Here is a 26,978-nt window from a genome sequence, read left to right on the forward strand (position 1 = left end):
CCTCTGCCACTTTGCCCCTATCAGTTTTTCCTGTGCCATTTCACCTCTTTTATTTTTTTCCTCGGCTATTTTGCCTTTGCCATTTTTGCCTCTTCTATTTGACCTATCCTTTTTTTACCTCTGCTTTTTTTTGCCTGTGCCATTTTCACCTCTGTTTTTACTGGCAGCGGGGGGAGGGGGAAGAAGAAAGAAAGAATGAATGAAGAAAGAAAGAAAGAGAGAAAAAAGAAAGAGAGAAAGAAAGAAAATAAGGAAGAAAGAGAATTAAGAGAAAATATGAAAGAAAGAAGAAAAGAGAGGGAAAGAAAATGGTTAAACTTCGCAACTTTAACAACGTCACAACCATATACATTTATAGGAGCACCTTCAAGACTTGAAGGTGCATGTAATGACGAAGCGAGACACAAAACTTGTGGTTGCTTGATTACCCACAAAACGTACTAAGCTGCACGGGTTTGTACAACAAACTTTCTCTACATTTCAAAAAACGGAGATTTGATTTCAATAATTGAAACACCCTTGTTCTCTCATTTTAAATTTTTCATGCTGCTTGTGCAATCGTGTAAATACATTGTAATAATTGTTTTGATTTCTGTAATTATGTTTTATTTGATCAATGAAAATTGAAAGAAAAAAAACGTGAGTTTGATTTCTTAAAATGCAAAGTAAAATCCCAAGTCATAAAGACATGAACAAAACAACGTACACGTAATCCAATGTTACCACTGATCTATATGAAGTGCGTATTAAAAATAAGTTTACACTTAGAAAAAGCCCTAAGAATAAAAAAATGTAGAACATGTGGGTAATTTTTCTCACATATAATCTTGTGTTTGGGTCTCATCTATCCAATGAAAGTAAAAGTTTTGACAGAATGCTACACTTGAGTGAGCACTGTCCATTTTTGTAAAGCTCGCAGAAATCTGCGCAGAAATGCTCGTTTTCGCGCTGTGTCAAGGGAAGGGGGCAAAATCAACCTTACTCTGCGAAACATTTCTCATACATTTCCCTTGCACTTTTATAAAATTGAAATAAAACGGATACATTCAAGCATTTTTTAACAACTTTGCCACCCAAATTGAAATTTCAACACTTAATAAGCACAACTTTTACCCTTTTTGTGCCAGCTGGATCTGAGGACATAACTAAATCTGAACAAAAGTTTATATAGAAATCTCCAGCATTTTTTCACAAAGTTTTTATCATGTGAAGTTGGTTTACATTCAATACTTGTTTGTCCACAGCTTGACAATGATTAACAAAATGAAAATCAAGCCTAAGCCATGTCCTTGATGTCATGTAAATCACAGCTCGGTGTAAAGCAAATATCGTCACAATGGCCTCGGGGGAATGGGGTGGGGCGCAATGCACTCTTCGAAGTGTTTTGGACAAGGAAACAAGTTTAAAAGGTAAAAGATATCTTCAAATCAATTTTACTTGCTAAATTCCACGTGTTCTCCATGATTAAAGGGATGGTCCGGGCTTAAAATATTTATATCTTAATACACTGTGAAAAAAAAGAGTAAATTTACGTTGGTCATTTTTTTGTTGGGTAATATATACGTTGGTTATTGTTTTGTTGGGCATTATGTGCCCAATACTTAGGCAAATTTTTACTCTGCCGCTGCCAAAATACAGATGTCCAATTGTTGGGCTAGTAATTGCCCTGCTGAGTGGTAAATGTTGCGAAACTTTACGATCACGAGTTGCGCTTGCAGCATGCTACACACGGTCGATAAGATATGGAGGAGCTTCTAGATGACTGGGGGCTGGGGAGCCTCGCTGAATCTTTCATAGATGAGTTGCTTAAACGTTTTTTTATTTTTTTATTTTGGACTTCTAAGTTTACGTTAAGCATAATTTGTAAGGAATTTGTCAGAATAGGCCTACATACATGACATATATCTGACGCTGTTTTGTTTTTGCTTCACTCACTTGAGATATGCACTTGCACTTGTATGCAGCGTTATTGTGCATGCAAAGCACTTTCGGATAAGGTCTCCGGATCGACACGGACCAGGTACACGAAGTGAGTGTAGGCCTTGCCCAGATGTTGGGTTAATAACTTTATATCAAACTTGGGCAAATTAATGTCCCCCAAAATGTAGTTCAAAATATTACCCAACAGTTGGGCACATTAATGCCCCAACAACGTTGGGTAAAATATTGCCCAGTAGTTGGTAGGGTTGACTATCGGCCCAACGTTGGGCAAAATATTGGGTAAAATATTGCCCAATTTTTTCACAGTGTACATAGAGTAGAATTCACTGAGCAAAATGCCGAAAATTTCATCAAAATCGGAATACAAATAATAAAGTTATTGAAGTTTAAAGTTTAGCAACATTTTGTGAAAACAGTCGTTATGAATATTCATTAGGTGGGCTGAAGATGATGTCACATCCCCACTTTCCGTTTTCTTATGTTATTACATAAAATCATAATTTTTTCATTATTTCATACTTGTGTCAATAATATTTTTCCCCTATAATGAAACAAGTTTCAACAATAAATATCCAATGCACTAAATCAGTTGTCAATCCAATTTTTCTAGTTCTTGGAGGAAAAAAAATTGAATAAACCTAATTTCATAATAAAATACAAAAGAACAAGTGGAGATGTGACATCATCAGCCCACCTAATGAATATTCATGACGACTGTTTTCACAAAATATTGCTAAACTTTAAAATTCAATAACTTTATTATTTGTTATCCGATTTTAAATTAGATTTTCATCATTTTGCTTAGTGAATTCTACTCTATTTATTAAACTATAAATATTTTCAACCCGGACCATTCCTTTAAGTTCTACTTTAATTCGCATAAATATTTCAAAGTTCTGCGCAAATAATTTTTCACTAACTTTCAAAAGTAAGTGGTGCTCACTCAAGCGGAAATATTTTTCGACAGTTATATCGTCAATTGCTTAAATGGATCTGTGCCAATGTTAAAATGTTGAAAAATCTTCAGGATGTTACAAATGTATCATTTTACAGGATTTTTTTTTTTCTAATTGTAAACTTTTTTGATACGCACTGCAGATATAAAGTAGATATATTTGAGAAACGAACTGAATGTTCAGCATAGAAGAAAAGAGTTTCTTTTCAATTTGTGCGAGCAGCTCCCCATGTCATAGTTCAGTAACTTTCATAAATTGCTGTTTCATCTGATTGAATGGAATTCATTTCAGAGGAGTGTGGTTGAAATAATAGTATATAGAAATAATTGTAGTGAAAGACGAAAGAAGGGTAGGGGAAAATAGGTGTTTGATTTCTTCGTCTACATATCAGTGGCGTAACAGGCGGTGGGGGGCATGGGGGCAAGCTGCCCCCTGAAAGATTTCATCGGGAAAATAAAAAAACGGGAAAAGAGAAAAAGGAGAAATAGAGAAAGGGAAAGAAAGAAAGGAAAAGAAGAAAGGGGAAAGTGAAAAGAAAGGGAAAGAAAGAAAGAACGAACATAAATAGGGAAAAGGGGAGGGAAAGCGGGAAATGAAAGGAAAGAGCAACGTGTGAGGAAGTACAAAATATATTGAAATACTAATAGCATGATTAGCAAGAGAGGGATATAGAATCAAAATATATGATTCAATGGCGGGAAAATGGGAGAAAGAGGCAACAAGAAACGGTAAATGAAGGGAGAAACAAAAGCTAAATTGGAAAATCAGAATATGATCGGGACAAGAAAAAAAAGAGAAGAACTTCACACGACCAGGCTTCCGAGGATTGAAAAATGTAAAGAACGGAGAGAAAGGTGGATGACGTCTGTTGTGCAAAAGGTTGCTAAATTTTATGCAATAATGGTCGCAATCAGGACCAAGAGAAATCCTTAGCCAAGGGTTAGGCAATTAAGGGCTCGTTATATATCTCCCTATAAAATGTCCTAACCTAAAAGTAAAACTTTACGCTGGCTATAGATTTACCGTAAAAAGCCTCTTAATGTTTACTTTGGCTAAATATCCAAATCTTCTATTACATTATTAGAATTTTATATTTCGAAATTATTTTAAATGGCCAAATTTTTCTGCCTCGCTTCGCTGACTGGCAATTTTAACAAAATCTTTTACATTTACTATGTTGTGCTGCCTCAAAGTATTTCGTTTATTATCTGCAACTGCATTGAAGTCATTATGTGGGTTGTGTATGTACCCGCGATTTGATGAAAAAAATATCACGAGGTTCCGGGGGCTCTGCCCCCGACCAGTGGCCTCACCAAGAGGCACGGGGGAGGGGGTATTTGACCCCACTTGCCCCCTCCCTCTCCGAAATTTGGTTAAAACATGTATAGTTAAAGAACAAGTCCACTCTAACAAAAAATGATTTGAATAAAAAGAGGAAAATCCAACAAACACATCACTGAAAATTTCATCAAAATCGGATGTAAAATAAGAAAGTTATAACATTTTTAAGTTTCGATTAATTTCACAAAATAGTATATGCACATCCCGGTCGGCATGCAAAAATGAGGGGAGTGATGACATCACTCACTATTTCTTTTGTATTTTATTGTATGAAGTATTATAATTTTCTCCTCATTGTCCTGTGAAGCAAAGTTTTATTTCGCCCTGAACATGTGGAATTACCATTGTTTAACATATATGGTTAAATCAAGTTGGTCCTTATCCTTTGTCAAATCTGTAAAAATGGAAATATTGTATAATTCAAACAATAAAAAACATAATAAATAGTGGGGGAGGGACATCATTGATTCTCTCATTTGCATGTGACTAAATTGTGCATATAACTAGTTTGTGAAAAACAAGCGAAAATTCAAAATGTCATAACTGGCTTATTTTACATCCGATTTGGATGAAATTTTCAGCATTACGCTCCCAACATTTTTTGTCACTAACATAAATCTTTCAGGCCATTATCTACAGTTAATCTTCGCTCGCGCTACGGGTTCGCACTAACTGTTGACCATGAACAGGGTGTGTATCTACGCGAGCTGAAAAACGTGATATTCTGACCTAAAATTTGGACATTCTAAGCACTATTGGTAATCATGAACAGGATGGATATCTAACAAATAATTTTCATGCGAGCACGAGCTGACCAGTGTTGAATTTCCGACCCAAAACTGGACATTCTAATCCCTTTTTGTAACCATGAACAGGATGGGTGTGATAATTGATGCGAGTGCGAAGCGCGAGCTGAAAAAATAATATTCTGACCTGTAATTTGGACATTCTAAGCACTTGATAATCATGAACAGGATGAGTATCTAACAGATCATTTTATGCGAGCGCAAAGCGCGAGCTTAAAAATTTTGATATTCCGACCCAAAACTGGACATTCTAAGCACTTTTTGTGACCATGAACAGAATTAAGGAGTATTATAATTAAAACGACTGATTCGAAGGCGAAGCGCGAGCTGAAAAAAATGATATTCTGACCTAAAATTTGGACATTCGAGTAAGCATTTTTGGTAATCATGAACAGGATGAGTATCTAACAAAGCGTTTCGTGCGAACGCCAAGCGCGAGCTGAAACAAGATCGTCATGCACCTTACTAAACGATTGATGCGAGCGCGAAGAGCGAGATGAAATTTGTTATATTCTGACCTTGCTCCTTTTGGTAATAAACAGGTATATTCAGATCAGAAGGGACATTTTAAGGACTGATTTTAGGAATTCATGAAGAGCAGACATATCTCACCAATCCACTAATGCGAACGTTATCATGGACAGGAAATGTTTCATACATACGAAGACCTTTACATGGGGCAATCACTTTTTGATTCATGTAAAAGAAGCATACGCCACTACATAAAACAATGATAATTCAAGTGCTAGGAAATATATTTGGTTTATATTGACTTGAAAACGGGATGTTTTAGTACAACAGGTTTATATATCTCTTTAAACAGACAATGCGAGCACCAGAACAATGAAGACGTAGGCCCTGGGAAAATTATGTTTCATAAAGTTATGATAAAAACATTTCTTATGTAAAGTAACATAATAGAATAAAAATATAATATAACATTCTTATGAATAATATTTTCTTATTTCCCACTACGTTTCTCTTCCTTTCTCCCTCTTTTCTCCTTTTCCCCGTTTTGTTTCGGGGGGATGTGCCCCATGCCTCCCCCGTAGTTACCCCACTGTATGTCCATATGTCAAATACCCCTCCAATATATTATCTTTTTTCCCCATGATGGTTAAATGGTTTTATTAGAGATTACATTAAAAATTGTTTCACCTTCAAAGCGTTTCGTGCGAACGCCAAGCGCGAGCTGAAACAAGATCGTCATGCACCTTACTAAACGATTGATGCGAGCGCGAAGAGCGAGATGAAATTTGTTATATTCTGACCTTACTCCTTTTGGTAATAAACAGGGTCGGCATCTAACTGCATTTGATGCGAGCAAAAGTGAGTTTGCCACCCCCCCCCCTGTGAAACGTGGGTTTGGAGCCCCCGGTCAAATATCAAATTGGCGCCCGAAAGGTCAAATATTAATTTGGCACCCCTCCCTAGGTTAAACATGAATTTAGCGCCACAGGACAGACATATATTGGCGCCCCTATGTCGAACATCAATTCGGCGCCCGTAGGTCGAACATTAATTCGGCACCCGCTAGGTTGAACATAAATTCGGCGCCCCTAAGTAAAACATCAATTCGGTGCCCCCTATGTCGGATATCAATTTTGCGCCCCTAAGTCAAACATCAATTCGACATCCCCATAGGTTGAAAATCAATTCGGCGCCCCCTATGTCAAAAATCAATTCGGCGACCCAAAGGTTAAAGTTCAATTTAGCACCCCTATGTCGAAATTCAATTCGGCGCCCCTATATAGATAGAACAATTTGGCGCCCCTATAAATCCTACTTCTCTTCGGCGCTCCCACTAGCTCGAACATTAATTCGGCACCCCCCTTCCTTTTTTTCCTTCATTTATTTTTCCCCCATTTTTTCTCTTACTCTTCTTCTTTCTCTCATTTTTCTCCGGCCCTTTTCTCTCCCTCTATTTTCTTCTTCCTTTGGCGCCCCATTTTGCCTACCCGGGGGCCCGGGCCCCGCCCCCTTCCCAGAATACCCGCATAAATAGGGAGGGGCTGCCGCTTCGCCCCCTATTCCAAACTGACCCCAAATTTATTGGCACCAACTGGATCTTAACTATATAGGAAGGAGGGGCAATCTTATCTTCGGGCATCATACTGATTTTAAACTTGGTGCGTACTAAATAAAACTCGAAAATAAGGGGCGCCAAATTCGATTTTCCAGTATTTTGTTTCGTTATATGAGCAAATGGCATTTTCAAGATTACATCGCTCTCGCATATGGCAAATCCGCTGAATAATTTTCAAATTGTGCTTAAAACATATTTTTTCTGGTTTTATAAAGAAATTCAGCTCGCACTGCGGACATGCACTTGATTATTTACAAGTCTGAAAAGGTCCAGTTTTCAGGTCACAAACATTTCAGCTCGCGCTTCGCACTTCGCACTTAAACGTTCAACTCTGGCTTCATGCACGGTCGCCATAGTGAGAAGACCGATGTTCTTAAAATGTCCCTGATCAGGTATTTCAAAGAAAAGCCAGCTCGTGCTCCGATCGTGATTTATCCACATTTCAGAAGGTTCCGTTTTCAGATCTAAATACAGGAATATATATATTTTTTTTTAAATATATAGTGCGTGCGCTTCGCACTTGCATCATCAGGTGGTTAACATTTTCATTATTATCAATCTTTTAGCGCAGATATCGATCGGGACTGTTTGAATATTTCAGTATGTGCTTGCCGTTTCTTTTCTTATGAATAGAGGTCCATGGCACTCCATATAACATCCATTTTATTTTACATTCTTGATCTGATATTCTATTCTTTGTCATTATCAATTATTGCCGATCATATATATTTCTGCACATGTTTGAACCGTGATTTTTATTCAGCGTACTATATGTCACAGGACTGAAAATATTTCAAGAAATAGATATAGCTGCGCTTATATTTCGGGTAACAATACCCGGCCAATAATAAATTCAGCTTATACCTGGGCTAAGCTTTCGTGATAAATCATGCACGGTTTTCAAAGTGCAGAGGGGAGGACTGAGCCAAAAGTGTGTGTGTGGGGGGGCGCGGGGGGCTGACCATATATAAAATCACAATCGTATGGTCATGTTTACGTTTTGTACATGGCCTTTTTTGAAAAAAAAGGGCAGGGGAGGGCTAAAGCCCCCCCCCCCCCCGCTTAATTCCGCGCGCCCCTGATGGTGACTGAAAACGGAAATATGCCACGTACCAAGGAGGTTTACACCGGGGGGGGGGGGGAATTACATTGACGAGTGGGTACCATGCGGGAAATAATGAAAAAAAGGTATTTCGGTGAGAAATGTACGTACGTGTTAAGGGTCAAATTTGCGGGGATGATAAAACAAAATTAAAATGTTATATAAAGGATGTCCTTTTTGCCCCAACACTACGTGTTTAGAGTCAAATTTGCGCGAGGTGTAGGTGGCGTCGTACTAAACCAAATAGTGTGTACGAAGGTAAAATCGCCGGACAACCGACGGAAACGTAACATAGGCCTATATAGCATTAAAATACCGATGTAGCTTGTTTAGGGGGTCATTTCAGGGCTTGCCAAGAGTATCTTTTTGCTTCCAATACTTGTTAAGGGTAGGGTTTCACACGCCAATACTTGTTAAGGGGTGCATTTTCAGAATATGGAAATCACGTGTGTAGGGTGTTTTTCGAGAGTGCTGGTCACGCATGGTATCCACTCGTCAATGGAAGTGCCCCCCTCCCCCGGGGGGGTTGCACGTAGCTATTCTGGCACTCATGTGCGGTATGCCCTCGGACCTGTAAAATGACTGAATATCTGCCACATTTCAAGGACCTAATATCTCCACCCCTCGGATCCCCCCCCCCCCCCTGCATGCACCCATATGTTGAAAATATAGAGCTTTTCACGGGCTTTCAAATAATCTGATTGGTTGATTCGTGTTCGAGCCTTTATAGGCTGACATATGAACTATTTCCCTGAAATATATGACTGAAACTGTACGTTGTGCATTTCCCTTTGTAATAAAAACCCTATGCAATTTGTGTGCATGCACTCTGTAATTGGCCTCCGTTATTCTCCACGCGTACAGTTCATTGCCTGCTGTCTATGACGCATGCGCACAACTAATCTTCTTCGATTTACTTTGATATGTTTTCACCGAGCGCAAACTATACACTATACAGATACAGCCGCGCCGCGCCGCTGTCGTAAATTTATTCAATACTCACACATGTGTATCTCTCTCGAGCTGGCTCTTGAACGCAGCGACAAGCACGCTTATTGAACAGTGTACGGTTTTAGGGAAAAAGAAGACGCATTTTAAATACCATTTTTTGCCACCGAAGAAGCTGTTTCAGAGAAAAAATAAAGATACCAATGGCTGAAATAGATCGTCAAACAGTTATTCTAGATGCAATCGACTCGTTGCGAAGGCGCAAAGCTCGGCCAGATTTTGAGCGAATTTTTCACATGGTGGAACGCAAACACGGATTGACCGGGGCTGATGTGATTACGGAGTTAAATCGAATGGTCGACGATGATGTTGTTATTAAAGTAGAATACAAGGGCAGTATAAGCTACCGAAATGCCGCTAACTGGTGCAAAAATCGTTTAAGTGGGTACCCATTAAATTCACACGAAGCTACAAGGTCTATTCTGCAAGCAATCGAGAAATTGACATGTCCAGAGTCCATTCCTGAACAGGATCGAGTTTTAGAGGATGCCAATAATTGCAGTACCCCTAATGAAGAGTCGCGCATAAAAAGAGACGGCCCACTTGAAGGCACAAGTCTGGAGCAAATTGTGAAGTTCTTTGCAGATGGAAACCCGGACACCAAGTTCACTAAAAATTATTTGGAGGAGGCTCTGGCGAGAGAAGTCACTGCAAGAAGGCTGTATTTCAATACAACAAACAAATACGTGTTGGCGAAATATGCCGTTTCCTGCGAAGAAGAAACATCGTTCCAAAATCCCCAATTGAAAAGGGGCCCTCGACCGTCGAAACGAAAGGTTTGTATTCAGTATTCCGCCTGCTATTCATTTCTGGTTATTTGTCCACTTCAGAGTCATGCAACATCGCACAATAAGTCTGAAATTGACTTTTACTGATATGCATTTTCATAATGAATATATCGATAGGCCTAATGCTATGACTTGAATTCAGTTGTAACTATGATTTGAGGTGATTGGCTTCACATGACACATGTACGAATTGTTACTCCCGAGAACAAAACAACTATAGGGGCTCATCATGCCTATGGTCTTGAGACCTGTAATAATACCTTTCGCCTTTGATCTGTACCGTCAATATGGACATTCATATAGAGTTCTGTGTTTTTTCTTTTTTTAATCGATAGGCTACATACTGTACGTTGGAACGAAGTAAAAGACATCGGCACATGCAGACATGCATGCATGCACTCATATTGGTATACTTGTTCATGTTGTAACGCACGTAGGATCATTATACTCTGCATGATTAGAGTATTCAACTGAGTTTTAATTTTAATTATTATTTTTTACGTACGACCGCTCAATGGACAAACTGTTATTCTAAGAGAAACTATTGTTCTGAATTGCTTGTATTTTCTTATCTTTTAGATGTCTTTTTTTTTGGGGGGGCTCCATTTCATACCCACCCATAATAGATTTGTGCATCCATAATAATTAGTTATATATACTGTAGTACGTACATGACGCGTGTTTATTTCTGCACTGAGCGCCAAGTTCATGCCAACATTATACACGTTTGCGAGCCTATAAATTATGTAGGCCTGATTCGTTGACCCTGATGGTTGCTGCCATACTCGCCTTATATGGGGCATATAACTGAGAAAGAGGTTAAGAATATGGAAGTTTATAAGTGCCACCCAGATGCTCATATAATCATTTTGTCATGTCTACATCTCTTAGAGAAAAGGATGAGATGACAATGTCTACATCCCACGGGAGAGAATATGATCAGATGGCAGGATCTTGCGGATCTCGCCATGTCTACATCCTGTAAAAGAGATGATGAGATGACAAGATCTCGGATCCAAGATCTTATCATCTGTTCATATGAATCTCTTTCACTGGATGTAGCCATGACGAGATCCAAGGTCTTGTCTTCTGACCATGTCTCCAACTGGATGTAGACATGACGAGATCCAAGGTCTTGCCATTTGATCATCTCTTCTATAAGATGTAGACATGACGAGATCAAAAATCTTGCTATCTGAGCATCTCTTCTGAAAGATATACATGACGAGATCAAAGATCTTGCTTCTCTTCTGAAAGATGTAGACATGACTACATGTAGATCCGAGATCTTGTCATCTCATCCTTTTCCCTATGAGGTGTAGACATGGCGAGATGATTATATGAACATCTGGGTGGCACTTTTAAGCTTCCATACAAGAAAGCAATACTTTTCATTCTTTGAATCGGTGCAAAATAACGATTGAATATATCGAGAAACGTACGTACGCATTATTCTATTAATGATTAAACCATGGAGCTATATGATTAAACTCGTCAAGTAAAACCTTAACATGCAAATATAGTTTCTTCGATCTGCACTCAGATTCAAATCAAGGATCGTCCTGTGGAGCATGTATTTTGGTTATAATCTTGAAGACGCAGCCGCGGTGTGGTATTGGCCGAGTAAGAAGGAGGGGGGGGGATACTGTACCTTAATGAAAATTCGATCATTTAGATTATTATGAGCATAGGCCTACTGATAAATTAGTATCAAAATCTCTTTCAAAATCATTGAGATACAATATAAAGAAGTTATTATAAAAAACTAATTATGCAAGCTATAAGAGAAACTCTTTATTGATCACAGTAAAGGGGGGCATATAACGAAACTAATGTTTGAAAGGGGTTGTAACATGAATATATCAAGGACTTGGTCAAATACCCAATATTTATTTACTGAAATTATTTACTGAAATAAAATTAAATCTATTCTGGAATACATAGCCTATGTACAGTGAATATTGAACAGGAAAATTATCAAGAGTAGACTAAACATTTTTTGTCAACTCCGGTTTTAACATTTCATTCTTCAAACACAAGGCGCTCGCAAAAGTGTGCTCTTGGTTTTCTAAAATAAAATGGAAAAAGCAATTGAACATTAGCTTGTAGTGGGGTAAGAATTGATTCATTTTTCTCTCATCGTGATTTCTGCAATAACCATGAAAATCCATTGAAAAATATGCGTTAAAAAATTGCATTTTCCGACGAATAAAATGTCCATATCAAAGGGATGGAGCTATAGGGGACAGGGAGGGGTCGCCCCTGTCGTTTTTTTTTAAGCTGGGGCGGAGAAAAGAAAGGAAACGAGGAAGACGATCGAAACGAGTCCAGCACCATGCCGTGTTGCATAAAAGTTACTATTCTAACTTTGCAATGCAGTGGCAACTACCGTGGCCCGGTACCGTGGTAACTCTGATCAAGTCGGAATCAAGGATTCCATGCAAGTTACCATTACATGACTAAGTTACCACAATGGTAATTTTTTATGCAACAGAACCAAGGATGTGTAACTTTACATTACCCCTGTTATTCAAATGAGAAAAAAATTAAGGTCTCCTTTAGGCCATCTATTGCCCACCCCCTATCAAACTGCTCTGACACTCCCTCTGTTAATGATGATATCGCATTATGAAGCATTTTAACGGGGAGTGGGATGCAACTCCCTCGTATTATTCTTTTATCGATATAAAATCATTTGGCATGTCTATATTATGGATCGTAACGCGATTGTGCTCAACGTAGTTCTAACTGCACAGAATTGGAGTGAGTTTTTTTTTTTTTGGGGGGGGTCCCTGGATTTTTCAAATTTTTCTCATTGATATTTGAAATTCAAAATAGAAAATATTTGGAAGAAGAAGATCAAGAAGAAGAGGCGGATCGAGAAGGAGAAAGAGGAGGAAAGGGAACAAGTTGAAGGAAAGGGTGAAAGAGGAGGAAGGAGAAGAAGATCAACAACAACAGCAAGTAAGAAGAAGAACTAGAAGAAAAAAAGGAAGAGGAGGACGATGATGGGAGGAAAAGGAGAAGAGAAAGAAGGGCCGGGGAAGAAGATAAATAATAAGAAAAAAATTGTAAGGAAATGGAAGAAGCAGAAGAGAAGTGGGGAAAATGGAATCATGATAAAAAAAAAAGAAAGAGGAAGGAGCGAAAATGAAATAAAACGAAAACAAACAAAATGCATTATTTTAAAAATATGTATATAGGAAAACATGTATTTATCAATAATTATGATGAAAATATTCTTTAATTGAGTGAGAAAACAAAACATCTATAGAGAATTGACTATTTTGATCATCCGTTATTGGTTTCCCACCCTCTAAGATAAATTGCCAATTCGTATACTGCCAACTCGTCCACTTATATGGTCTATTTTAGTCTAATGCCATTCCGTCCATCAACATCTTACAACTATTTGGTCCAATCATCACTTAATCTAATACCATTTTGTCTATGACCGTTTCGCCTCATAACCAGTTTGTCCTAAAATCCATTTCATTTTCATTCACTTTGCACATTTACACTTAGTGCAATTAGACCATGGATGAAATGGCGATTATTTATTCATTTATTTATTTATTTATTTCCGTTTTATTTCAGCAGGGAATCCCTTTCAGTTACAAAACTGCTCTACTAAGGGGCCGTGCACGATAAAAACCAAATACAAATAACATTTTACACACATAAAAACTTAAAACTATATACTACAAATATTTACTCAAGTAAAATCACATTAAATTAAGATTAAACATAAAAAATCACATACAAGCAGAGTATTTATATTAAACTTAGATTAAATCTAAAATAACACAAGTATAATATTTACATTAAATAAAAATTAATACTACTTTCTTTGGAGTTAAAATTCTAGATTGTTTCTTAAATATAGGAAAAGATGTATTTTGCATATTGGACCAACTGGTTATTAAACCAAATGGTGAGTGGACGAACTGGCAATTAGACCATGTGGATAGTGGATGAACTGATGGTAGACCAAATGATAGCAGAAAAATGATAGTAGATAAGTTGACAATTGGACGAATTGGAATTAGACGAACTATACCCCCCTCCCCTATCACCCCCTAATGGGTGGGGTAACACTTTTATCACGACCTTAAGTTAACGGTTTTTTTTTTATGTGAATTCCTGACGATGACAATAAAAACATTAGATACTATTATGTGTTGTAACTCGTATCGCAACTTAAAATGCTTATAGTTACCAAGTGGTGTGTGAAGGAATATTTAAATTGACAGGTACTTGTACAGAAATATTATTGCCACGTAACCCGGAAGTAAGTGTATATTATCGTTGTACCAATCCATGGTAATATTTAAACGCAATCGCCCAAGTTTCTTCCAAGTTTTATTAACATTAGTATGTCGTATAACTTTATATAATATTCGCAATTTGGACGGGGTAGGTCCTACAGTATAGAGATCTTTTGATTTGTGTTAGAATCAACGTAAGAAATTATCATAAATATGTCTGATTTACAAAATAAAATAGTGGAAAGGGAAGTACAAAAGGAATTCGCATATTGTATGTCTACATATATGTAACAAATTCCTTGATGTTTGAACGATTTTTTCAGCCATTTGCTAAACATGCAAGACTAGATTGATTGATTGATTGATTGATTGATTGATTCATTGATTGATTGATTGATTTTATTCGTCAAGAATATCACAGGAGTTTACAATAAAATTGAAGAATACCTTGACAGGATAGCCCATGAAAGCCGAAGGGCTTATTTCCAATGGGGTCCTATTCTGTGATAATATTCTTTCTTTGCCAAATTATTTTCGATGACAAAGAGTAGACGCAATTTCTTGAACACGGGAATCTACTTACTTACTTGGATTTACTTTGATGTTGAGACGTAAAGCAATATGTTTTGTGCCCCTCGTTGAGTTTCTTATCTTTGGTAAGGTCTGTACTTCAGAATCATCTTTAAAAAAAAAGTCCCCCAACAAAATGGAATATTTTTTCTGGGGGCCCTGCATGCTCATGTCCGCACCTGAAATATACTTTTGAAAGTCTGATCACAATTTACTTAATCTGTTCAAATCATATAATTTTTAGGTTACCACTATTAACATCATGAAACTCACCCCTCGTTTTTTATATACAGAGAATCAAGAAGACCCACGGTCCAGACTTCGAGCATGAACCTTTGACTAAAACCTCCATATGGGATCAGAAGTGTGACTATTGCACCTTACCTGCTAACTGCAACAAGTACGGAGAGAAAGAGCAACTACTTGTCTGTAAAGACTGCACTTTAAAAGGTAATAATTTTTTATATTGTAATTAAATCATATTCCCGCCATTTTTTAGATCTCGGATTTTTGTTTTCACTGTATTTCTCTTTTCCTCAAATGTTTCGACGCTCCACAAGCAAATTTTTCCTACACCCTCGTTTGCTACATACTTCCCCTTCTTTTATTTTTATTCTTTTACTTTTTTTCTTCTTGCGATGTTGGTATCAATATCATCACAACGTTCAGACAGCACTGTATCACTGTGTATATATCAGTACCAAACACTATGATTATGAGCTTTGTTTTGCTAAATCCCCCAAAGTGCACAAGCTTCCTTGATTATATACATGGATATGTTTGCCCCTAAACATCGACATGGAAGATGTAAAACAATTTTTTGCGAGTGTACAATAAATTTAATTTTTATCGGGTGCCCTACGCCCGCGGCGCCCCATTCCTTCTCCATCGGCATTATCTTATGTTGGGGGGGGGCATCCTTGAAAAAAATTAACCCCTTTTTATGTCTCACTTCTGATCGATGTGCCACTGGTAAATCATGCAGTCATTCACTGATATATTTCCATACAATCCATTTTTTCCGTTTCTTTTTTTTTTCACAGTGCATCCATCCTGCATGAAGTATTCCCGCCAACTCGCAGAACGATCACGATTATCACCATGGCAATGTATCGATTGTAAGACATGTCACGTGTGTAACGATGCGGGCGATGCGGTGAGTAGGATTGCGAGTCGTCTGACTGATCAACGTTATCGATGTCCATTTCGTTAATATCAGATACGCTCTGGGAATTTAATTACTTCGTGGTCGCATACCCTATCATAGCCGTTCCAGTGTTAGGTTAATCAAAACCCCAGCGCGTGAAAATTTGGTGGTGTTGCGCTATTGCCGGAGCATGTCATGGGGAAAATAGTCGGATGAAATGAAAATGATTACGATTATTATGAGTGAAACTTATGTGCATGCATGTGTAAAAATATACATTGCTAGGGTTGTATTTCATTATAATACATGATACATAAAGAGTATTTTTGTGCATCTCATCCTTAATGGATTTTCATTTTTATGACATATGACCTGGACATTCTAAGGACATCTTGTCATCATGTAAAAATGATGACTATCTTCCTATTTCTCTAATTCTTAAGCGCCATATATTCCATTCTGAAAAAGGGACATTTTAATTATTAGGAATTCATGATAATATTATTTTATTTATTAATCTAACAAGCCTAATGACAGCTTGAAATTTGTTAATATCAAAGCCTGAAAACTGGACATTTTAAGCACTTTCGTAATTATTAATGCGAGCCCAAATCGCGAAGTCATGAAAAGGAGATTTTAAGCAGTTTGTTATATAATTACTAATTATTATAGAGGTAATTATACAAGTATACATAATACTCATCAATCAAAATGCGAGCACGCAGCGCCAGCTCACAGTAAAAACGCTGTTTAAGATTTTATACAATGCTGTTTACTATGTGAACCTTACAGTATTTATTTAACCGTTTAAACAATCATGTTTAATTTATTGACAATTAGATATTGAAAATTAAACTTTGTTGCTTAAGATTTAAACAGTTGTTTAAACTTTTTAAACAATTACTGTAAGGTTCATATAGTAAACAGCGTTGTATAATTAGGTTTGACAATCGAACCTGAAAGGGATATTTTGAGAAATTTATTGAATACACGAAGAGAACAGGTACTTGACAAATCAAATAATGCGAGCGCGCAACTCGAGCTGAAAATGCTGATACCGAGACAATTATAAACAGATATTTTACAGATCACTTTTTGAAAATCAAACCAAATAATAAAGCTCGATGTCGGGGCTCAAATGTATTTTATATATTGACCTAAAAACTTGATATTTTATAAGCTCTATATCAGCCTTCTGAGCAAGATATGTATGATCGATCAGACAATGCGAGCGCGAGCGCAAATTTTATATAGTGACATGAAAGATTTTTTTAATTTTCCAAGTCTTTCCCTCATCCTATTTCATTCACTCGTTCTCCTCTTATTTTCCTTTTCTTTTTTCTCTTCTCTTTTAAAAAATAATATATTTCCCCCATTTATCTGTTGTTTTTTTTGCTCCGCCAATAGGGGACCCGGGCCCCCTATGTAAATTTGACAAGCAAAAAAAAAAAGGTTTCACTGAAAAATATATGAAGGTCGTTTTGATGCCAAAACAAAATTGACAATCTGAAAATAAGGTTATCAACACAAGATGTTGGACATTTCTCCTACTTGACACACGTACCGGAATTACAGGGGGTGCTGCCTATGGAAAATAATACACGCAGCACCCCCTGGGAAAATGTTGGGAGTGCTTCAGCAGCCCCGATTCCCAGGGCCAAGATGCTACTTTGTATTCCGGAACTCCCGGAACGTGTTGTTGGATATTATTTATGAACGTTTCAAAGTTGTTAATGTGTGGTTGCCTTTTTATATTTTATTTCATATATCCGCAGGATACGCTACTTTTCTGCGATTCATGTGATAAGGGATATCACATGGCGTGCCACAATCCCAAAGTTGAAGAGAAACCAGTTGGTAAGAATAAGATGATAAATGTCGCGAAAAATGCTGTTTGTCATCATCACCATTCATCATCACCATCATCCATTTGAGTGGGGGAAGGTTGTGTGTGTGTAGGGGGGGGGGGCAAATACTGTAACAATTTTATCATCAAATCGACGCCATTTTTTTTTTATTGAGTATAGACTGTGCTTGGACCTCTGATGAAAGGTATTGAGGATCGAGATAGGGGGTGGGGTGGCGCCGACGATTCCGGGGACTGTTTCATAAAGCTGTTCGTAAGTTAAGAGTGACTTTAAGAAATACTCTCTTGTGGTGAACGATACTCATCATTAAATATTGACTGATGGTTATTTAGCGGTAAGAAAGGTTCACCGGTCGTTCTTAAAGCCACTCTTAGCTTTGTAAAACACCCTGATAAGAACACTCCGGCGCTAGGAGTGTTCTTAAAAAGGCAAATCAATACAATAAAATTTGAATCTGACAAAGGAGGGGTGATCTTTGTGTGAGGGCCGCATTTCATTGATTGAAAGTCAAGTTGCTTTTGATCACAAATTCTTTCTGCAACAGCCCATCCCCCCCCCCGGGGGAGGATATGGAAAGAAAGATGGAGAGGGGGCTAGGGAGGGGAAACTTAATGGAAAGTGGGAGGGAAACAGTGATGAAAAGAGCTAGGTAGGGGTGGGGGAATGTTTCATGTTTCAACATGATCAAGATATAACAACATTCTAAGTTTTAAAAAATATTCCCCAAGAATATTCATATAATACAAAGCAACAAGTGGGGATATGGCATCATCAGCTTGCTCATTGAATATTCATGAAGACATGTATCGAACTGTTTCACCGAAATAATGCCGGGAAATAATGCACATAACTTCGTAATTCCATTTCCGATTTTGATGAAATTTCTAGTGCTGTGTAGTTTGTCTGACTTTTCTTTATCTGTTCAAATCATATTTTTTTTTAGCCTGGAGTACCCCTTTAATTACTTGAAAAAAAAAGAATGTCCATGTTTTGGAATCATTACCAAGTAATTAACGTGGAAACCTTTGTTGCAGATCATTACAATATAAACAATATTTTGAATGGTTTATATTCACTCGTCACTCTTTTTGCTTATTTCTCTATCAAACGCACAGGGAAATGGGTTTGCGAATTATGTGCAAGCGAAGACATGGAAATCGGCAGTAATTTCACAGGTGAGCAATGAAACCTTTCCGTTCCTATTTTTAATTGATCATCATCTGTTGAGCATATCATTAAATGTACTAGTGTTTTGCCAAAATTACAATTCATTTCGATTAAAATTCAATATCTGTTTATTTCTTTACATATTTATTTGTCTATTTTCGTATTCATTTTGAATTCTTATCTATATCTTTATTTCGTATATAAAGATATGGTTATTGACAAAATTTATTTGTACACTGTAGATGAAGGATCGGTCATCTCGTCCTCGGGAAGCACAGGGTCTAAAATAGAAGACAAACTGGATTCAGGAGAAAATGGGTAAGTGGACTCGAGACATATCCCTCGACTTAGTAAGGCCTGGGCTCCGTAACACAAGGGTTTGCGATGGATTGCAAATATGAAAGAACCGCACTGATTGGTTCCTGGTCAGTATTTTAAACCAAATGCGCGTCAAACATTGACGTTGATTGGTCAGATCATTTAGCGATTGATCGCTAATATTTGTGTTTCGGAGCCCAGGTCTGTGGCAGAATTCGCTGAGAATTTGATGTTCTTGATATTTCGAATGATAGGTCTGATGCATCATTCATATGCCTTCGTCAGTTTCAAGGAATTAAGTCATACCTGGAAAATCTAGTCAAGAGGTGCAACAAATCTCTGGCAACTAGGAAACAGCCGCGTCTGAAACTAGACGACCAAGAAATTTTCAACAAGCAAAAAAGAAAGAAAACAGTTATCAAAATTCTGTCTGCCCGGTTTCAAGTGTTTTAGCTCATAGATGTCAAGCACCTGTATTCCCGCTATAATCTTATCATTGATCATACTCGTTTAGAAAAAAGATTAAAGAGCAAAATGTACTGACACATTCGTTTTGTCTCGCCTGCATTGCAGAGCAGGACCATAGGCGCCGCTTTTTCCACTCCGGCGGCGACGTTGGCTTCGTCAACATTGAAATCTTAACCAAGGTCAAGTTTTTTAAATGTCATCATAACTTCAAGAATATATGGACCTATTTAATGAGTATTGGACATAAGGGTAATCAAGTATCACCGATTACCTTGCATAAGTTTACGGTCACATGACCAGGGTCAAAGTCATCTAGGGTCAATTAACGTTGATCATTTAGGGGCCTGGAAACGATTTTCTTAGAACGGGTGCTGGCTTGTTCAGAAAAATTTGACAAGTCGACAACAAAGAAATCACTCTCAAATGAAGGTTATTTTGTCAAACCACATCCAAAAACAGATATGTGATCCTGGCCTATGTGATCTTATTTGTTTGTTAAACAAAGCCTGATGATGATGTATACATTATAGCATACCAATCAAATTTCCAGGGTTTGTAGTGCTTTCAGCACTTCCGCTTCCACGGGACTCGGTTTTTAAACAGGGATAAACAAATCTTGGGTATAGGTTTTTATCACGAGAAAACGTCTGGCACATGTGCTATAATAGTTGCCTTTGAAATCATTTTTATATATATATTTGACATTGTGAACTCAAAGCATTATCATCAGCATTATTTTGTTAACTTAATGACCAATACGTGAAACTTTAAGATAAGATATGTATATATATTCACAAATAGTTTAGAAAATGCCGTAGAAATGAAATCGTAGATTTTAAAAGGAGCATAGCTCTCAAAAATGAAGGGTAAAGTCACACTCTTCGTCAGTGCCCATGATGTGACAAAAAAAATTTCAAAATCCGTTTCTGAAACTTTCGTGAAAACGTGTCTGTTCATGGGCATACGGATTGTGAAACTCACCTTTCAAAGAAATCAATGCGCTGAGAATGGAGGAAGCGCACTGTAAAAGACGCATAGACGCGATGCCATGACTGCATCTCCGGCTCAAAAACAGGAAAATTTGAAAAGGGCCTCACCACCGCCAACAGTCGAAGTTTAGCAGTATAAAGTACCGGAGTAAAATAGTCTGCTTCGGCATATGGAATAAAATAATCACAAATAGTTTAGAAAATGCCGTAGACATAAAACTAGATTTTAAAAGGAACATAGCTCTACAAAAATGAAAGGTTAGGTCACACTCTTCGTCAGTGCCCATGATGTGACAAAAAACCCCAGAGAATTCAAAATCCTTTTCTGAAACAGTCGGAGATTCGCCTTTGTCATCTTACAGTCTTTAGATGCGTCTTTTACAGTGCGCTTTCTCCATCTTCATCGCATTGATTTATTTGAAAGGTGAAAATAGAATAGTATGCTCGCATATTTATTAAAAAATCAATTCATCGATGAAGAGCTTTAACATTGTCTAGATTGTTACTCAACTGAATTGAATTTATTATCAATTAATGTGACATAAACGATTATGATGAAAGATGTCGATGATGTTGGTGATCATTACGATGATGACGGTGATGAAAACCAGCGTGAAGCACGTCAAATAACAAAGATTAGCTGGGAGTTCTTTGTCGAAAATTGATGAATCGGGACAGCAAGTTCCTGACAAAAATGCAAAAATATGTGTTTTGTCCAGAGTCCATGACAAAACTGATGTTTTGATTCCCAAGTTTTCGATAAAAAACTTCCTTGTGCTTTGCCATTAGGGACATTTTGTTGTTATTGATGATGATGTTGTCCTTGAATTCGTCATGCGTCGTGGACGACGATCGGGGTGTTCATTTCGAATTTTGTGCAACAGCCTATGGGATAGTCTCTCTTCTCAGAGGCACAAAAAACCCTCACAATTCGCGTCGTATGATTGTGATTGGTTCGGTAATGCCAATGATTGACATGGTGAAGATAATGACATTGAGAAAGACGATAATAATAATAATGATGTAGAAGGCGTTGAAGAGTATATATCGATCATCCTTAAAATCTATATTCACCTTTCCAGATCTTCTAAAACTTCTGGTCAAGTCACTCCGGATGTGGCGACGCCCAACCAATCCAGGGTAGCAAACTTACCCATCCAGTCGGCCCAAGCCGATCCCTCATCCATCCTATCTGCCACCACTGGAACCAATCTACCAAACCACCCCGCCAAATGGTCTCAGGATGACGTCGTCAAGCTCATGCAGAAGAGAGGGTTTAGGGAGCAAGCAGAAACATTTCGAGATCAGGTATATTTCTTGATGCCCGTTTCAGGACGATTTACGACGATGGTAACTCTGCCATTGTGGTTACGGCGGCCATGGAAACCTTCATTGTGATTGGCTACAGATCCCTGTTACCATGGCAACTTACCATTATCAGACGTGTATCAGTCAGATATGATTACTTACGCCTGGGACCGAAATTGAACGTCACCATCCGAAAGACGTGACAAGGGCTCGAACCTCTGCATCAATTTGTAACTTCCCCATTTCCCCACATAGCTTGGATTACAGGCATACACCAGAACGCCCATGCAGGGACCCTGGACTAGTTTATTATGAAGTGGTCGTTGCCTTTGGTTCATGAATGCTCCGATCTTCTTCCAATGCACAAGGAATCCTAACTTCCCAGAATCTAAAAGAGTACACCTGCCGGCCGATCCTATATTATGAATACTTCATCACTCACTTTAAAACGTTTTATAATATTGTAAGGGTTCGGGAACTCTATCCCTCGTTGTAAAACACGTATTGTAAATGATCTTTCCAAATTTAAGTAAGGAACTTCTCTGATTTCCAAATCTCCTAAAAGACGATGCCATCGTCTGATTTCGGTCAGTGACCATTCTCCCATGAAGCGAGCTGTAAAATCCAGCAGATTTCGGAAGGAAGAAACAAAGATTGTTTTTTATTTGTAAACGTTGTTTGATTGATTGCAAGGATTTCATAGATGCAACGTACTGTTTCCAGAACTGTTTCTGGATGCAATCTTTCTGTTCTTAATTGATTAGTTTTTTTATTTATTTGTATTTTTTACATTGATCTCTTTCACTAGGAAATCGACGGCCATGCACTGCTTCTGCTGCGTCGTGCAGACGTCCTGACCGCCTGTCATTCAAACTAGGCCCCGCCCTCAAAATCTATGAAATCATCAGCAAGCTCCAGCTATCACATGCCAAACACTCTTCGCCAAACGCAAAGACCAAATCATCGCTGCAGACGACAGCATCTAAAACGCTGCCGTCGTCGTCGAGTCAGTCTTCCATAAAGAACAAGCCGTCCAAAACAAACCCATCGATGAAGACTCCAAGTAGCACTGGAGGCCCAAGTACTACAGCAAAATCGTCCCCTCCGCCAAGAAAGCCGACTGAAGCTGGCAAAAAGCAGTCGCCTCCAACGACTGTGACACATCTCAAAGTCACCTCTCCTGAGATAGAGTCTCCTCCCGCCAAGACAACGCCTCAGTCAGAAACGGATCAACCACTGCCCATCAGTCTGCTACCTGAGTCAGACAAGTCGACTCCTACATCACATAGCCCACCTCCAAATCCGGAAGTGAAGTCATCGAGGAAATCGGGTGCTTCACCTAGAACGACACCATAATAATCACGAAGCCGGTCACGAAGACTTGAAAGATCACGATAACTCGAGAGAATTAGATATTTAGTATATTTCTAAGAAGCTACAGGTACGGTTAGGATGTGGACGGTTATGAAGATAACCATTTTCATTGGCTATTTCATATGAAAAATGTTAATGAAAGCTTTTCATTCTAGGTTGTACAAGTCAAAACTCGATCGCAAGTCGTGTGGAATCCAAATTGTAGTGTTTTACGGACGTTTGCTTTTATTGTTAAACTCCAATGTTATTTGAAACGCATTGGGGTTAATTGATCAGAAAATAATTTTATTCATATTGTTCTATTCTATTTGTCCGTTCAATTTTGTCATCACCATTGGCTATGCTCATAAGAAAATAAAGGGAAAAGTAAAATGAAACGAGTTGTCTTTCCTAAAGAGGAACTGGTAGAAATTCAACGGGTTTACCATTTAACTATCTTTATCGCAAACAAACATTCTGGCCTCACAGTACATGTGAAAGATTAGGATGTTATAGCAAAAATGATCAAATTTGTGATCATGAGGAAGAAGCTTACACAAACCATTAAATTCATTTGTAATAGGTTAAGGGTGTTGTGATTTAAAGTTACCCTGCCCACAACTTCTTTTGAATTTTTTAGTGGTTATTAAAAGTTTCACACTTTTTTTAAGAGCCACGACTGATAGGCTAATAAGTAGGAAGGGCTGCTCAAATTATTGGTTATTACCGTATGCAACAGTACAATGGCGTCAGTACTTAAAGCTACATAGTATACTAGTATTGTTTACTACACGGTTTAGACCAAAATTATGTACATCTGATTTCAGATGTGATTTGTCTTCACTTAATTATTCTTGGGGAGTTTGCTGAAAGTTAAATAATGTGATTATTAAGGTGTTTTTCATTGTTTCATTCATGTTTTCCGTACGTTAACAACTGGATCATTCCGTCGTCGTTGTTGTTGTTGTCTGTTGTGTTGTTTATTTTGCCTTATCGTTATGGCATATACGGGTTTTCTAACTTTAAAAAATGAATATGAAGTTATGAAAGTTGTTCATAACTGGTGAAAAAAACTAAATATCATCGAGTGCTGCCTGTTTTGCTGGATGCATGGTTATGATTTTTTTTCAAGATCATTTTCACTAATATGCTGCAAAATATGTGTGTTAATGAACTTCGACACAATACTCCTACTCTTGTTGAAGGTTTTTCTTTTGCACTGCCAATTTGAAGTCATTTGGTGCTATAATTATCATAAATTAACCCGGGGTTAAGTCATTAATATACTAAGATTTCAATATAGAAATTTATGGTAATAATAATACTAATATCCAACACTTGCATAACGTTAAATATAAACATCTGTTTTGTTCTTAGCATTGTATATTATCATTACGCAATAATCATAAGATAGATTACAAACCAAAGATTTAATTGATATATTTTCATACTCTTGTCACCTTTTTCTCTTCACTACCTTTACATTTTTGGAAACTTTTTATTACAGGACTAAATCCTCATACTCGGCGAATAAGCTGGTAGCAGGCAATCATGTGTTCTCTGTGATGGCGATTTAGTGAACAAAGCAAGAAATGTGCTTTATAAAGTAAGAAAAAAATCCTCCTTCCAACTAAAAGCAAAAATCATGAATAAAATAAATAAATGAAAATGAATAGATAAATGAAATGAATGAATAAATAGATAAATAAATAAATGAGTAAGTTAATACATTAATAATTGAAGAAATAAATAGATGGATAGATAAATAGATAAATAAGTAAATAAATAAATAAATAAATAGATAAATAAATAAATAGATAAATAAACAAATAATTAGTGAATGAATAAATAGCTGGATACAGGTAATGGAATTACCCCCATAAACGGTAGTACTGCGTGTTGTGTCTTCTGCATGCTATTTTGTCTTTGGGTTGTTTACATGCATGAAAGATCAGGGACCGGTAACACAAAGGTTAGTGATTAATGTACGATTGATTGTCAAGATTGATTGTACATTGTAGTCAATGCAATCAAAAGTATATTAAAAAAATGTTATATGATGATTGCTAAGCTTTGTGTTACGGATCCCTGATTTATATTTCCGGTGATTAATTATTGTAAAGTTTCGCTTGACACTATTCTCTATTATTAAAAGAACAAAGGTGTTTTTGTGTGTGTTCACGAATTACTTTCAGATCCATTCAAGAGGATGATGAGTTACGTTTTGAATCATCGAAGTAGTGACCACTTTTGAATAAAGTTGTTGAAACGAATTAAATATGTTGCCGATGCCTATTTATTGATTGTAGATTATTTGTAGATTATTGTAAAATATAATATAAATAGAACATATAGTGGAGCGTTGTACCCAGTGGATTAGTCTTCTGACTGTGAAACAGAGGGTCGTGGGTTCGAATCCCAGCCAGGGGGTAATTATTTTCCACAAGAAAGGCTGTGGGGCTAAAGCCAGGGAAATTAATATCCAAGTCGTTTGGAGACCATAGGGACGTTTTGACATAATGTGATATGTGCTATACCGTTTATTTCCAATTGATCTAAAGCCAATTCGTCCAATTACCAACTCTACCATCATTTGGTCTATCATCAGTTCGTCCACTATCCACATGGTCTAATTGCCGCTTCGTCCACTATCAATTTCGTCTAATAACCAGTTGCTCCAATAGCCATTTAGTTCATATACCATTTAGTCCAAGTGTTAATTGGGCGAATGAATTAAAAGAAAATAGGTGTTTGAACAACGGGTTACAAGACGAAATATATGGTCATAGACGAACTGGTGATTAGACGAAGTGATTATTGGACCAAATGGTTGTTAGACGAAATTTTGATGGACGGAATGGCATTAGACTGAATGAAGGTAGGTCATTTGATGAGTGGACAATTTAGCAATCGACGAATAGGCAGTGTACCCGCTCTACAAGAATTGCGCTTTATTATTATTGTTCGATATTCAGAGTTTTGGTAAAATTTTGAATGAGTTGCCATTCCCTATCTATCTCTCTATCTGCCCTATAAGTGAGGGAAACTTTTTTTTGGGGGGGCATACCTTTTGTAGGGTATATAGGGGCTCTTGTCACAACTTTTCGATGGCAATTAGGGTAATGGGCAGAATTTTTCCAGGTGGTATAGAAAAAACTTTTCTTCTACGAAACTTGAAAGTGAGGGAGAAGGACATATTTGTATTTTTTCGTAGTGCAACTGAACGATCGAGTGTGTGGATTTGATGAAATTCTATGACATTTACAGCTAAAAAAGTGCTCAGTGTTCTCTTTTTGGTGGCATGGGGATGGCAACTTTCCCTTTCCCTAACCATGCATGCTAACACTGCAGGGGTATATTCTCATATTTAGGTAACATTTACATATACAATTTTTTTTTCTTTTAGAGTTTTGTTGGAAAATCCCCCCCCCACACACACACACACACGCAACCTCAGGTGCGGATCCCGGAGGCTCATGAAGTCCATGCACCCC

At 37.5% G+C, this 26,978-nt stretch overlaps 1 pseudogene; it reads left to right on the forward strand.

Moving 5' to 3' along the window:
* Positions 1–9,164: 9,164 nt before the first annotated feature.
* Positions 9,165–25,155, forward strand: LOC121424163 (annotated as a pseudogene).
* The last annotated feature ends 1,823 nt before the right edge of the window (positions 25,156–26,978 follow it).

Source organism: Lytechinus variegatus, chromosome 11 (genome assembly GCF_018143015.1).
Source record: "Lytechinus variegatus isolate NC3 chromosome 11, Lvar_3.0, whole genome shotgun sequence".
NCBI classification, from domain to species: Eukaryota; Metazoa; Echinodermata; class Echinoidea; order Temnopleuroida; family Toxopneustidae; genus Lytechinus; species Lytechinus variegatus.